The sequence below is a fragment of the Balaenoptera borealis genome (genome assembly GCF_965194805.1).
Source record: "Balaenoptera borealis genome assembly, chromosome: 4".
Taxonomy (NCBI): Eukaryota; Metazoa; Chordata; class Mammalia; order Artiodactyla; family Balaenopteridae; genus Balaenoptera; species Balaenoptera borealis.
In genome coordinates this window covers 79,156,526-79,169,884 of record NC_138861.1, presented here as the reverse complement: position 1 = coordinate 79,169,884, position 13,359 = coordinate 79,156,526, and the positions used below count along the sequence as shown (strand labels likewise).

Genomic DNA, 13,359 nt, shown 5'->3' with positions numbered 1-13,359 from the left:
GAACAGAAGAGAAGTAGAGAAATGAAGATGAAGAACATTGGATTATTTTGGGTGACCCAGCCCTCCCCTGGACCTAGTCATTCAAAATTGCTTCATCTAATGCTTTGAAACTCCCCCCTGGCCACAACCTTTGGGGTCCCTATCCTGCTCCCAGTAACCAGCTCTGCATCCTCAATGTCACCATGTGACCTTCAGACCTGCCAACCCTCCCAGGCCATCAGCTCCCATGTGGCGTCTGGCTGTCATTTCACCAGTGCATCCTCCCACCCTCCCTCTCTCCCCCTGTCTCTCTCTCCCTGCCTCCCACCCCCCAGCACACGAATCCCGGTACCCCCGGCATTTCCGTCAGCCCCCAGTTCTACCCACACCTTTTTCGACTCATGCATGCCTGGCTGCAGAAGGTCACGAAACAATCCTAACTGTCCTCTTTGTGCTTAGCCAGGCCTTCGCTGCTGTCCTCAGGTCCTCTGTGTATCTCTAGTGGAGAGAACCTGGTGGCCTCCATGAAGCCCACCAGTCTCATCAGGGCTACAAACCCTTCCCATTCCCCTACTTCATGGAGAAGAGAACAGCTGGCCCAGGAGCACACCCGCAACTTCTTCCTTCTGCGGGTCTAAAGCACCCTAAGATTTACCCTTTTTTCTTCTCTTTCATCCTGCCTCTGTGAGAAGGTTAAAAGGACACAACAGCTAAGGACACCGTAGTGGCACTTAACAGATGTCATTTCCTTTCATGCTCACAAAATTCTCATTTTACAGATGAGGAAACTGCAGCTCAGACAGGTTAAACACATTACCCAAGGATCCCAACTGAAAGCTGGGATCCTAAAGCTCCCCAGACCTTGGATGCCCCAGCTGCAAACAGGTGACAAAATTAATGCAGCCAAGTCCCTGAGGGGGCAACCTGGATTCTGAGCATGGCCTGAGCTTCAGCCACAATAGGGAGAGGAACATTCTCTCCACCCACGCTCTTCTAAGGTTTTTACTTCTCCTGCCTAGACACCTTCAGGCCTCTGCCATCCATACCAAGAACCTTCTTCTGGCCCTGCTACTGCCCTAACTCTGCTCTTCCCTTGCTGAGACAGAGATGATTACACCATCAGTCTTCATTTCCTTCCCACCCACTCCTCCTTAACCACTTGCAATCCGCCGCCCCTCTCGTCACAGCTGCTAAAGCTGTTCTCAAAAACACCACCAATGACCAAACCCAACAGCCTTCGCTCAGCTGTCTTCTGCTCAAGCTGTTACAAGGCATTCGGGGCTGCTCCACTCTCTTCTCCTGCAGTGGCTTTGACTTTGGGTCACCCAGGCTTTCCTTCTATCCCTCCCACTCAGTTTCCCACAGGACAACACCTGTTCTGTGCCAGCAACTGTGTCAAGGACTATATCAAGTCCATATAGGAAAAGCTCATATCCTGAGCATACAGTCCAAATATTGTGCCATTTAATCCTCAGATCCTCTGTGAGATAAGTGTTATTAGACACATCTTACAGAAGGAAGAAACAAAAATTAAGTCACTTGCCCAAGTTTACCTGTGGGAGAGACATACACAGCAACTTTATCATCCAACGTAGTAAGTGCTGAATATAAAAAAGATGCTAAGAGAACACAGAGGAACCAAGACTTACACGATAATTTCTGAAAGGAAATTCCGATAATATCATAGGGAGGGAATGACCAGCACAGCACATGGGATGAAAAACATATTCCAGAATGACCTAGGTTGCCTCATCTATAAAATAGGAATAATAATAGTATCCACTTCATAGATACTATTAGATAGTTATGAGAGTTAAATGAGTTAGTATTTGCAAAGTGCTTAGAAGAGTGACCTGCAGTATCATATCTATGAGTGTTTGCCACATAAATAAGTAGAAAATAAAGGTCAGTATGGCTGAAGCACAGGGTACATGAGGCAGGATGGAAAGGTGAGCAGGGGCCAGCTTGTAAAGAGCCTGCTGCACAGTTGCCAAAGGGTCTGGTCAGACAGGGTCACCTACCCTGCTCCTGGGCCTATGCCAGCTAGTGTGCAAAAGAAACTGCCAGAGCGCCATCCTCCTATTAATAAGTCACACGTGTTCACCGTAGAAACCTTAGAAAATACTAACAGCACAAAGAAAATCAAACGACCCTAAATCCCCCAACTCTGGAGAAAATCCCTGTTGACATCATGGAGTTTTTCCAGACACTGCTCTGGGGTCATTTATCACCTACCGGCTCTCTTTCTTGAGAAGCAGACTGTGGTCGGCTTCTAAGATGCCTGTCTCCACTCACCACTTGCCCCTGCGACTAAAAGCAGCTGTCAGATGCCAGTCAATCCACACAGGAAAGTTTGAGATGACTGGTATACTGGGCTGGTTTATGCCCCCTAAATACATGTTCCATGATATATAATATATTGTATTATGCTAATATTTGGGCTTATTAATCCAAATACTTTGCTATGAAGTTTGCAGATAAAGGTTCACACTTAAGTTGGCCATTCATTATTTTACCTATCCTGCCAGCAAACACTGATCAGACACCAAGCACAGCACTGTGTGCTGCAGCTTCAACGTTATGGAAGGGGGTTGAGGGTTCCCTCAAGAGGAATTCACAATCATATGGTAGGTGGAACGGGAAGAGGGGAGTGATTCATAATCAAATAAAGATGAAGTCATGCGCTCATGGTACGCTATGGAGTGAGGCAGTGATTGGGCCAGGAAAAGCTGGGGTAGTTTTGGGGAGGAAATGATATTTTGGTTTTTAAAGGATAAGTAGGAGTTTTTCTTTAGAGAAAGTGGAGAAGAGAATTCAGGCAGCAAAAACAACAAAGCACTGATTTAGGGAACAGAAAGAAATTCCCTGTGGCTGAAGTTCAGGGTGGTTCAGGGAAAGTGTAGGAAAGGACACCAAAATGGTTATTTGAGACCAAATTAGGAAGAGGTAAGTAATGGCCATTTCACCCATTTGTAAACCAGCTTAAATGGGGAAACTAGACAAAGAGATGAAATATGACTTGCTTAAAACCACACATCAACTGAATAGTAGGACTGGGATTTAGGTGAAAGAGATCCTGCCCCTGGGCAAGTCTTACAAGATACACAGTTTTCCTTTAATTTCCAGAATTAAAATACTTTTAAAAATATCAATAACAATCCTAAATTAAACTAAATTTTTATAATTGTATACAAATATCCAGGGCTGGCCTCAGGTGTATCTACAGAACACCAGCCTCAGGTCCTCCTTTCTACACCCCTCTCCCAAGGCATCCTGAGACCCATTACACGCAGTAAGCGTTTCCCTCCAGTATTGCAAGGATCCCTCCCTTTCCCTTATATCACAACTTTTGTTCCTAATGTGGCTATTCCCAGCTGCCTGCCACAGAAGAAATCTACTGGATGAATCACCTGTGCATTGCAAAGGGACCTCAGGTCGGGGGCATGAGCTTTGGAGGCAGGCAGATCCTGAGTCCAGCCACGCTCTGCCTTCTCTCAGTTCCTCTGTCTTCAGGAATAGGATAATACTCCTCACTTCACTAAGCTATAAGCAGGAATAAAGATAAGGTACGTAGGTGCTCAGTACAGTGTCTGGCACAAGGAAGTCACTCCCTAAATGGCAGCATTTACTATTAATTCGTCTTCACAACAACCCTGGGAAATTGTTAGGAAACTGAGCATCTGAGAGGTAACAAGACTGGCTAAGAGGCTGAACCAGAACTGAACTCAGATCTCTCAAAATCACAAAAGCTTTTACCTGACTCCCGGTCTCTCAAGCCTGAATATTTCTGGACTCTTATTTTAGAAAAAGAAAATTATCTTATGTCAAAACCTAACAATTACAGAGCATTCACTCTGAGCCAGGCACTATGTGCACCTCTCACATGGTAACTCAATGAATCTTCACATAATTATGGGAACTCTTGTCACCCCATTTTACAGATGAAGAAATCAAGACTTAAAGGGTATAATTAACTGGCCGAAAGTCATACAACAAACCAGGACCTGAACTCTTAATTCCAACCCTGAATTCTTAAGTGCCACGTACACTTTAGTAACTTGACACCACTTAACTAAGTACAAACATAAACTCAGTGGAAATTTCTCATGCTTATAACTCTTAACAACTATAAGATTGTTAAGAGTTCACAAGTTAAATGCAAACAAACTGGACAATAAATAAGATTTAAACTAACAGCTTACTTGAATGTGACAGCTGGGGTGTTTGCTAGAATTGAATCCCTCTCCCCAAACCAGTTAGTCTGGCGTCCTCAGGCTTGCAAGACTGTGTGCCACGTGACGGCCTCTTCCTCCCCTCTCTTACTTCCAACTATCGAAGTACGCACATCTGTTGGCACACACGCTGTCAGCCTATCATTAGGCCTCCATTTGGTCCCACTAAATTGTTTAGTGTTCAGTCAGCCTCTGTTCTTTCTCCATAGGACACAACAATTAAAACAGACCATAAATACAAACCCAAAGATGGCTGCTGACCTGGCATGTTTAGTGACAAGGGACCATCCAGGGAATACAGACAAAAGATATGTTATATACAATAAAATATAAAATAGAATTCCTAGATCTTGCAGTCCTCAGCAGACGGACAGCACCAAAGCTTACTACTGCCATTCACTGTGTTCCATCATGATCATTTCTTCACTCAGCCACATTGATTAAAGATTGATTCTGGCTTCCTTTCTTCTACCGCCAGCAAGGCACAGAGGTGCCAAAGAACCATGAGAGAGACTTAAAAGAGTTCTAGTCAACGCTTGAAAAAAGAAAGAAAATGATGTATTCTACCAAAAATCTCCAATGAGCCAAAGGTCTATTTTATACACGAAGGTTCTTTTCCCTTTCTACTCAGAACAGAGTTAAAAGAATGGGCCTCAAGTGCAGCAGGACACATTAATCATGAGAAAGAAAGAAAACCTCAAGATGGATATGACTTTTTTTTTTTTTTTTTGTGGATACTGGGAATAATTTTGATGTAGATCTTTCTGGTATCAGGAGAAGTAGAATAAATAAAATAAAGTCATTTCCAACTTGGTGATTCTGTGATGAAACGTCCCCTCTTTGCTAAGTACGAAATTCTAGTGAAAAACAGAAGAAAGCAAAACCAAAAACGTGGCATCCTAATATTGTTTTCCTCCCTTTTAATCAGCTCATAATAATAACTGACATAGCGGCTTTACATTTTACAAAGTGATTTTACACTAAACAAACAAACACATAAAAAGAGTACTTTAACATTAAGAAGCCAGTAGTTACATACATAAGCATGGCTTAATTATGAAGATTATGGTTTCTAACATAACATCCAGAATAAAAACAGGATAAATTATAAGGAATCTGAAGGCAAAAAATTTCATTTTCAAAATCACATAATAATCTTCATATAAGATTGTGCTGATATAGATAATTATAAGGTTTCTGGAGATAGTTTTTCACTGTATTCAAAGTTAAAGTTTTTATTCCCCCCTGAGTGATCACTTACTCTTATGATTTTTCTATACTTCAGGCAAACCTCATGCCAACTCCCTTCTGCGACCCAAGGGAACTTCTAAAAATTAATACCAGGTATGTTTTATTATAGTTGAAAGCAAAACTTACTAATGTAAGTATTTTCAAATAAGTCTAAAACTGATTTACCTAGTTTAATTCTTTTTTTTTTTAAACAGAGTCACAGATTTATTTATTTATTTATTTATTTATTTATTTATTTTTGGCCACATTGGGTCTTCGTTGCTGCGCGCGGGTTTTCTCTAGTTGCAGTGAGCAGGGGCTACTCTTCGTTGTGGTGTGCGGGCTTCTCATTGCAGTGGCTTTTCTTGTTGCGGAGCACGGGCTCTAGGCACGTGGGCTTCAGTAGTTGTGGCACATGGGCTCAGCAGTTGTCGCTCGCAGGCTCTAGAGCGCAGGCTCAGTAGTTGTGGCGCATGGGCTTAGTTGCTCCGCGGCACGTGGTATCTTCCCGGACCAGGGCTCGAACCCGTGTCCCCTGCATTGGCAGGTGGATTCTTAACCACTGCGCCACCAGGGAAGTCCCAAAAGTGACTTTAAATACAAAGTCAGAAGTTATTAGGAAAGAAACTTGTCAAGTCAATTAACTTTTAGAAATATTTATGTGAATAGTATGTACAACAATTGACTATATTGCTAGACTCTAGGCTCTCTTTACTTACCTACGTGGACTTTTTCTTAACTTACTGAAAATGCCAAAATATTTTGAGTATTGTTTAATATTTTAACACAGCAGAGTCAACGTGTCATAATGGTTGAGAGCACACCTTCATTGTCAGGCAGACCTGCATTTAAATGCCAGCTCTGTGGCCCAATGCAAATTAATTAACCTCATTTAGTCTCTATTTCCTCATTTGTAAAATGGGGATATTAAAATAACTTATCTCCTAGATTATTGTGAGGATTAATTGTGATACGTTCATAAAGCACTCGACACAATATCTGGCCCATCGCAATCACTAATATGTTATTAGTATAATTTTTTTGCCTTTAGATAAAAGATTTCTAAAATTTTTCAGCACTTAAACCCTTTTTTCCCACAAATAGATCAGAGGATTTAATGAAGATATTTTAAATACTTTACTGGCTTTTACACTGTGTCCTTAGGTAACATAGCGATATTTCTCCACTCTCTCCTCAGAGGAATTCAACAAATACTCCAAGAACTCAAAAAACCTAGGAGTAGACAATTAAGCTATAATGCATAAAACACTGCAGAGCAAACTAGGGAACTAGGATAGCAGAAGCACTCTGTCTCTTGAAATAAAACAATATTTTAAGAAGCTATTTTTTAAGAGTCAAGTACCACAATGTTCATTGCAGCTCTATTTACAATAGTCAGGACATGGCAGCAACCTAAGTGTCCATAAACAGATGAATGGATAAAGAAGATGTGGCACATATATACAATGGAATATTACTCAGCCATAAGAAGAAACGAAATTGAGTTATTTGTAGTGAGGTGGATGGACTTAGAGTCTGTCATACAGAGTGAAGTAACTCAGAAAGAGAAAAACAAATACCATAAGCTAACATATATATATATATATATATATATATATATATATATATATATATATATATATATATATGGAATCTTAAAAAAAAAATGTTTATGAAGAACCTAGGGGCAGGACAGGAATAAAGATGCAGACGTAGAGAATGGACTTGAGGATACAGGGAGGGGAAGGGTAAGCTGGGACAAAGTGAGGGAGTGGCATGGACTTATAAATACTACCAAATGTAAAATAGAGAGCTAGTGGGAAGCAGCCGCATAGCACAGGGAGATCAGCTTGGTGCTTTGTGACCACCTAGAGGGGTGGGATAGGGAGGGTGGAAGGGAGACGCAAGAGGGAGGAGATATGGGGATATATGTATATGTATAACTGATTCACTTTGTTATAAAGCAGAAAGTAACACACCATTGTAAAGCAATTATACTCCAATAAAGATGTTAAAAAAAAAGAGAGAGAGAGAAAGAAGCTATTTTTTAAAGTAATTAGGTCCTATCTATTGATTACCACAGAAATGCAGGAAAAGTCCAGCAACTACTTAGGACAATATTTTCTGAGCATCTAGTATATGCTAGAAAATGTGCTAAGCACAAGAGACACGGAGATTAAAAAATACGGCCACTGTATTTACCCGAGAGAAATGAAGGCATCTGACCACACAAAGACTTGTGCAAGAATATTCACAGAAGCTTTATTTGTATTAATTGAAAACTGGAAACAACCCAAATGTCCATCAACAGGTGACTGGACAAACAATGAAATACCTCACAGTAATAAAAAGAAATGCAATATTGATACAAAAGATGAATGTATTTCAAAATAATATGCTAGGTAAAAGAAGCTAGCTTTTTAAAAAGAGTACATGCTATATGAGTTTATTCTAAAATTCTCATACATGCAAACTAATCTATAGTGTCAAAAATCAGATCAGTGATTACCTAGGGACAGTGGGAATGAAAGAGGAGGTATGAATTACAAAAAGCATGGGGAAATTTTGGGGGGTAATGGATATGTTCATTATTTTATTGTAGTGATAGTTTCACAAGTATATACATATATCAAAAAAAATTTTGGGGGGTAATGGATATGTTCATTATTTTATTGTAGTGATAGTTTCACAAGTGTATACATATATCAAAACTCCTTAAATACTAAAAATAGCATTTTCTTTGCTGCTTGTGTTACAAACTGCACAATGAATTTAGTGAGTTTCAAATGTTATATTAGTCATATTGATGCTTATATACATGTTTAGGTACAGGTAGCTACACTGTGAAAATGATAGTAGTTCAGTAATATAAAATAATAAAAGTCACATAAGTATCATAGGCAGATTTGTATCTGGTTTTTTTTCCCCAGAAAATATTTACTGTAAATTATTTTCTACTTTGGGATAAAAAATATTTTGTAATTATATTCAAACTATACATATGTGTGTGTGTGTGTGTGTGTGTGTGTGTGTGTGTGTGTGTGTGTATATATATATATATATATGCCAAAAATTTGTAGTGCTAGGCACAATACTCATTGTTCCAGCAGGAGGAATAATTCGATACTCTAAACTGCTGAAAATCTTATAGTCTCCTTACGTGATCTGTCTCTGGTTCAATTCCTATTACAGCATAAACAGTAGAAATTTGATGGATATTTTTCTTATTTCAGTAAGAAATAGGAATGGTTAAGGGAAAAGTTCCTTTTTCTTATGTCCTATAAAAGGACAAAAATTCTACAATTTTGATAAAATTTGTTAAATACCTGGGAATAAACTTTATAAGAAATGAGTAGAACATATATGAAGAAAAATAGAAAACCTCACTAAGAGATATAAAGGAGAATTCTAGGTAGGAAATCTAAACAACCATAAAAAAAAACTCTTCAAATAATACAATTTAAATACATGCAGTTTACTATACATTGATTATAACCTCAATAGAGCTGAAAAAATATGGCCGCTGCCGTCAGGGACCTTGACATCTGGGAACATTTGGAAACTAAGAAATTCTTTGCTAATAATTTAGTGTTATAAATCATAGACTTAAAAAAGGAAAAACCGCAACGACAAAAGAAAAGAATAGGTATAAAAATTAAGCAACATAACTTCATAATGGGCCAGAAGCAGGCAATCAATCAGCTCACAATTAAATAAAGGCTCTGCCTTAGTTTTTATTCTGATTTGGAAACAACTTATCCATTCACCTGATTCATCTAGTACTAAATGAATTTCTGGTTAAGAAATAAAATTAATTTAATACCTTCTCCCAAAGCTGGTGCCCGATCCTACCGTCCTCTTTCTTCCTTTCTCATCACCTGTTTCTTCGAGGCAGGCATGGTAAAGGTCACCAACTGGAAGGTCAATGAAGACACACCACCTCCTCCTCAGCACCTGGCACATGGCAGGTGCCCAACAACTTTTTGCATAAGTGCATGAATGAATGAGGATGTGAATGAACAGGAGGGGATTCAGCTAAGTGGACAGGAGGCCTTCCTTAGGTCTGATTTCACAATATCCAGTCACAGCCACCACTTTTCTGTGACTATGCTGTTTCAGAGAATAATTTTGGCTAGCTTTATTTCTGCCCCTGCTCTCTCAGACATATGCCATCCCAGGTGGGCATAGGCACGCCACAAATCACCAGGACCTAAGAGGCCCTTCCTCTGCCCCTCTGTTCAATCAAAGCACACTGCTGCATGTGTGAATACCAATTAACAGAGTAACTGTCACGTTACAATCCTCAGAGACACAACTCTATCAAGGGACCCCTCCTCAACCACAGAGATGGTAATCCCTGGATATGTCTCTGCAAATCTCCGCCTTTTTTGTTTGTCTGTTTAAGTAGGAAAAGAGAAGAAACAGAGGAAAAAGAGAGAAGGAAAGTCCTTTAACCTAGGTTTCAGTTCTCAAGTTTCTATGGTTAACAGTGACTAGTAGAACTTTGCTTCTGTACTAGGGATTCTGTGCGCGTGTGTGTGTGTGCGTGTGTGTGTGTGTGTGTGTGTGCGTGCATTCTGAGGCTCTCCAGTAGACACTTCGCGTGTTCAGGGGTTTTTTTAAATGACATTTTATATCTTTATGAAAGTGGAAATAACTAGAATCACACGAACGTGATCTCTTATCAAGAGGAACTTGGGAGAGAGAAGCTTTGTGAGTTTCTGGTGGGTGAGAATTACAGACAGCAAACAGGGCAAAATAGAAAATTCCATTTCCGGGATGGGTGGTAGGTGGCAGAGGCAATTAGTAGTGCCAACACACAAGGCAAACTCTGTGGCTTTTGCATGCTGTATGAACCCACAGCTGCAGCACAAGTAGGGGTACGATTCTCATCCTCACTCCCAGTATCCCCATCATGACCAAAGGGATTGATGGATCCAGAGAAATCACAGCTCCAGGAGTGGGAAACCCCTGTGGCAACTGCCCCACAGCCTCGTACTAGGAGGCTGACCCGTGATACACACGCAGGACTGGGTTTCTGGGCAGGGAGAAAGCTGGGAGGCTCATAGCCTCTTGGGAAATTGGCCTCCACACTGTCCACACCGGACCAGTTCCTCCACTAAGAAAAACCTTTCTCTCTGCTTATCTGATTTGAGTGGACCACAAAGGTGTTTTCAGACAAGTATGAACTGGAGATGTGATTTCTTTAACACTGAACCGAGATCTGCTAGGGTCCTGCAAGACCAGAGCATTAACTTGGTCTTTAAAGAAGCTTCCACTGGACCATATACAATATTTGTCTAGTTTTCTCCAGTGTTAAAGGGATCACCCTGCAGTTTGTTTTCTAAATACCTTTAAAATATTCAACGGCCTATAACAGTAGCTTCCCTAGACTACTTGCTGTCCCTGAGAAAGCGACACACCTCCTTTTTTTCCTATAAAGATAATCGGTCGTCCTAGGAAAAGGTCCTTCCTTTTGCTTCTACTGGGGCCTAGGGGCTGGGGGTGAAGGGGAGGAGAGTGAGGAGGTGGACGTGGGGAGAAGGAATCACCAGGAGAACACCAGCAAGAAAGAGAAAATGTGTATCTTAGATTGAGGTCTCTCATAAGGAAAGATGAACTGCCCATCAATTCTCCCCACAGTAAGATACCCAAAGAGAAATATACAAAATTGCCTAGTTCCATGGGTTTCTGGAGGCCTAACGGGTGCCAATCACTGCTTTTACTATGGTTTCTATAGGAATATTCACTTTGTGTTACAATTAATTTACGGAAAACTTTGGTAAAACAACCTCTTAATTGCAAACATTCTACAGATAAAATTATTTTTAAAACAATTTCTTCCACTAACTGGGTATGCTTTATGACATCAAGGAAGTTCTGTTGATATGTTTTGAGGTGTAATGATAGTATAAAGGTTCTACTTAAGATGGAGACTCTGTCTTTTGTAGATGGATACTGAAGCGTCTGTAGAAGAAATGGTATGATTTCTATATGATAATGAGAGTGGGAAGGATTTGCTACAAGATAATGGAAGTGGGGGGAGGGAGTATGACTGGGGATTATTTGGCTGAGTGCTGGATACATGGGGGTCACTGCACTATTCTGTCTACTCTTGAGTATGTTTGAAAAGTCTAAAAAATACTTCTTCCCATCACATTTTTAAAAATCCTGATCAAAGCAGTAGTTGGGGGCTTCCCTGGTGGCGCAGTGGTTGGCAGTCTGCCTGCCAATGCGGGGGACACGGGTTCAAGCCCTGGTCTGGGAGGATCCCACATGCCGCGGAGCGACTGGGCCCATGAGCCACAACTGCTGAGCCTGCGCGTCTGGAGCCTGTGCTCCACAACAAGAGAGGCCGCGATGGTGAGAGGCCCGCGCACCGCGATGAGGAGTGGCCCCCGCTTGCCGCGACTGGAGAGGGCCCTCGCACAGAGGCGAAGAACCAACACAGCCAAAAATAAATAAATAAAATAAATAAATAAACTCCAATCTCTTAAAAAAAAAAAGAATAAAGCTTTCCTTTGTTTTTTTTTTTTAAAAAGATTTATTGATTGATTGATTGATTATGTTGGGTCTTCGTTTCTGTGCTAGGGCTTTCTCTAGTTGCGGCAAGCGGGGGCCACTCTTCATCGCGGTGCGCGGGCCTCTCACTATCGCGGCCTCTCTTGTTGTGGAGCACAGGCCCCAGACGCGCAGGCTCAGGAGTTGTGGCTCACGGGCTTAGTTGCTCCGCGGCATGTGGGATCTTCCCAGACCAGGGCTCGAACCTGTGTCCCCTGCACCAGCAGGCAGACTCTCAACCACTGCGCCACCAGGGAAGCCCCTTTCCTTTGTTTAAAAAAAAAAAAAAAAAAGCAGTAGTTGGATCTACTTACAAAACTTTTTTGGGAGAATATAGAAAGGCTCCATTATAAACGGGTAGAAAGTACAGATGGGCAAATTGCTTAACTACGACTACTAAAGCTTCAGCTATCCTCGTGGTACTGTGTTACACTGGCTTCAGAAGAAGAATCAACACAATCCCTGATGCTCACACAGTGCTCTTAGAGGTCATGTTTATACAGCTCCTCGCATCCATCAATCTCTAAGTGCTCCAAATTTAATTATAGGTCTACTGATCCTGCTCAAGTAATGACTTATTTAGCATCTGCATTTTACAATTAGGTAAATAGGGCACTGAGGTTAAACCAATTGATCAAGGGCAAATGAAGAAGATACAGAACTCTAGGCTGCACTGCTCTACTTTTCATTGACTATCACAGCTGGGGGCCATAATTAAACTATTCATCCCTCTTAGTTTGCTATTGCTAATACAATTAACCCTCAAATAATCTAGTAAAAGTTAATCCATGTTGCAGAATATATGGCCATTCCAAGAGATGCTCCCCAATGCCAAATACAAGATCCTCACAGCCTAAGCTATACTCACTGTGAGCCCACCAGCACCTGTGATGGGGCATTATCTGTTTGATTTTCTCTGAGGGACCACATCACACCACCTAGACAGCACCCAGCCTCGCAAGGCTTTCAAGGAACTTGTAGGAGTTACTGTAGCAACTCTAGTGAGTATATCTGAAACCTCCATATTACCAAGCACAGGCTTTTAAGTGGATTCAGAAAGAAAGGTGGCTTTTCTCATCAATTCACTAAGGTAATATTAGGTCAAACCAGAAGAAACTGCTATTTTTGTTGTCAAAAATTATCAAATACTAGTAATTTCAAATGGTTCCATTTAATAGATTTGTACCTTTAGAACATTTTGGTCCTACTCACATACCTCACAGTCTGAAATAAAAGCAGCCTGTACTTTTTCTAACTTCTGCATATCATAAATGCAGTTATCATTTGTGAAACTCTTGTTGGGTACCTGATGTCCATAATAGATGGGTAGGGGAACAGCGCCCACCTGGTGTGCTCA

At 41.0% G+C, this 13,359-nt stretch overlaps 1 protein-coding gene across 9 annotated transcripts in view; it reads right to left on the bottom strand.

The window, feature by feature from the left end:
- TEC (tec protein tyrosine kinase) overlaps window positions 1-13,359 on the bottom strand; it is a 150,044-nt gene that overhangs the window by 40,527 nt on the left and 96,158 nt on the right. The window lies entirely within an intron of this gene.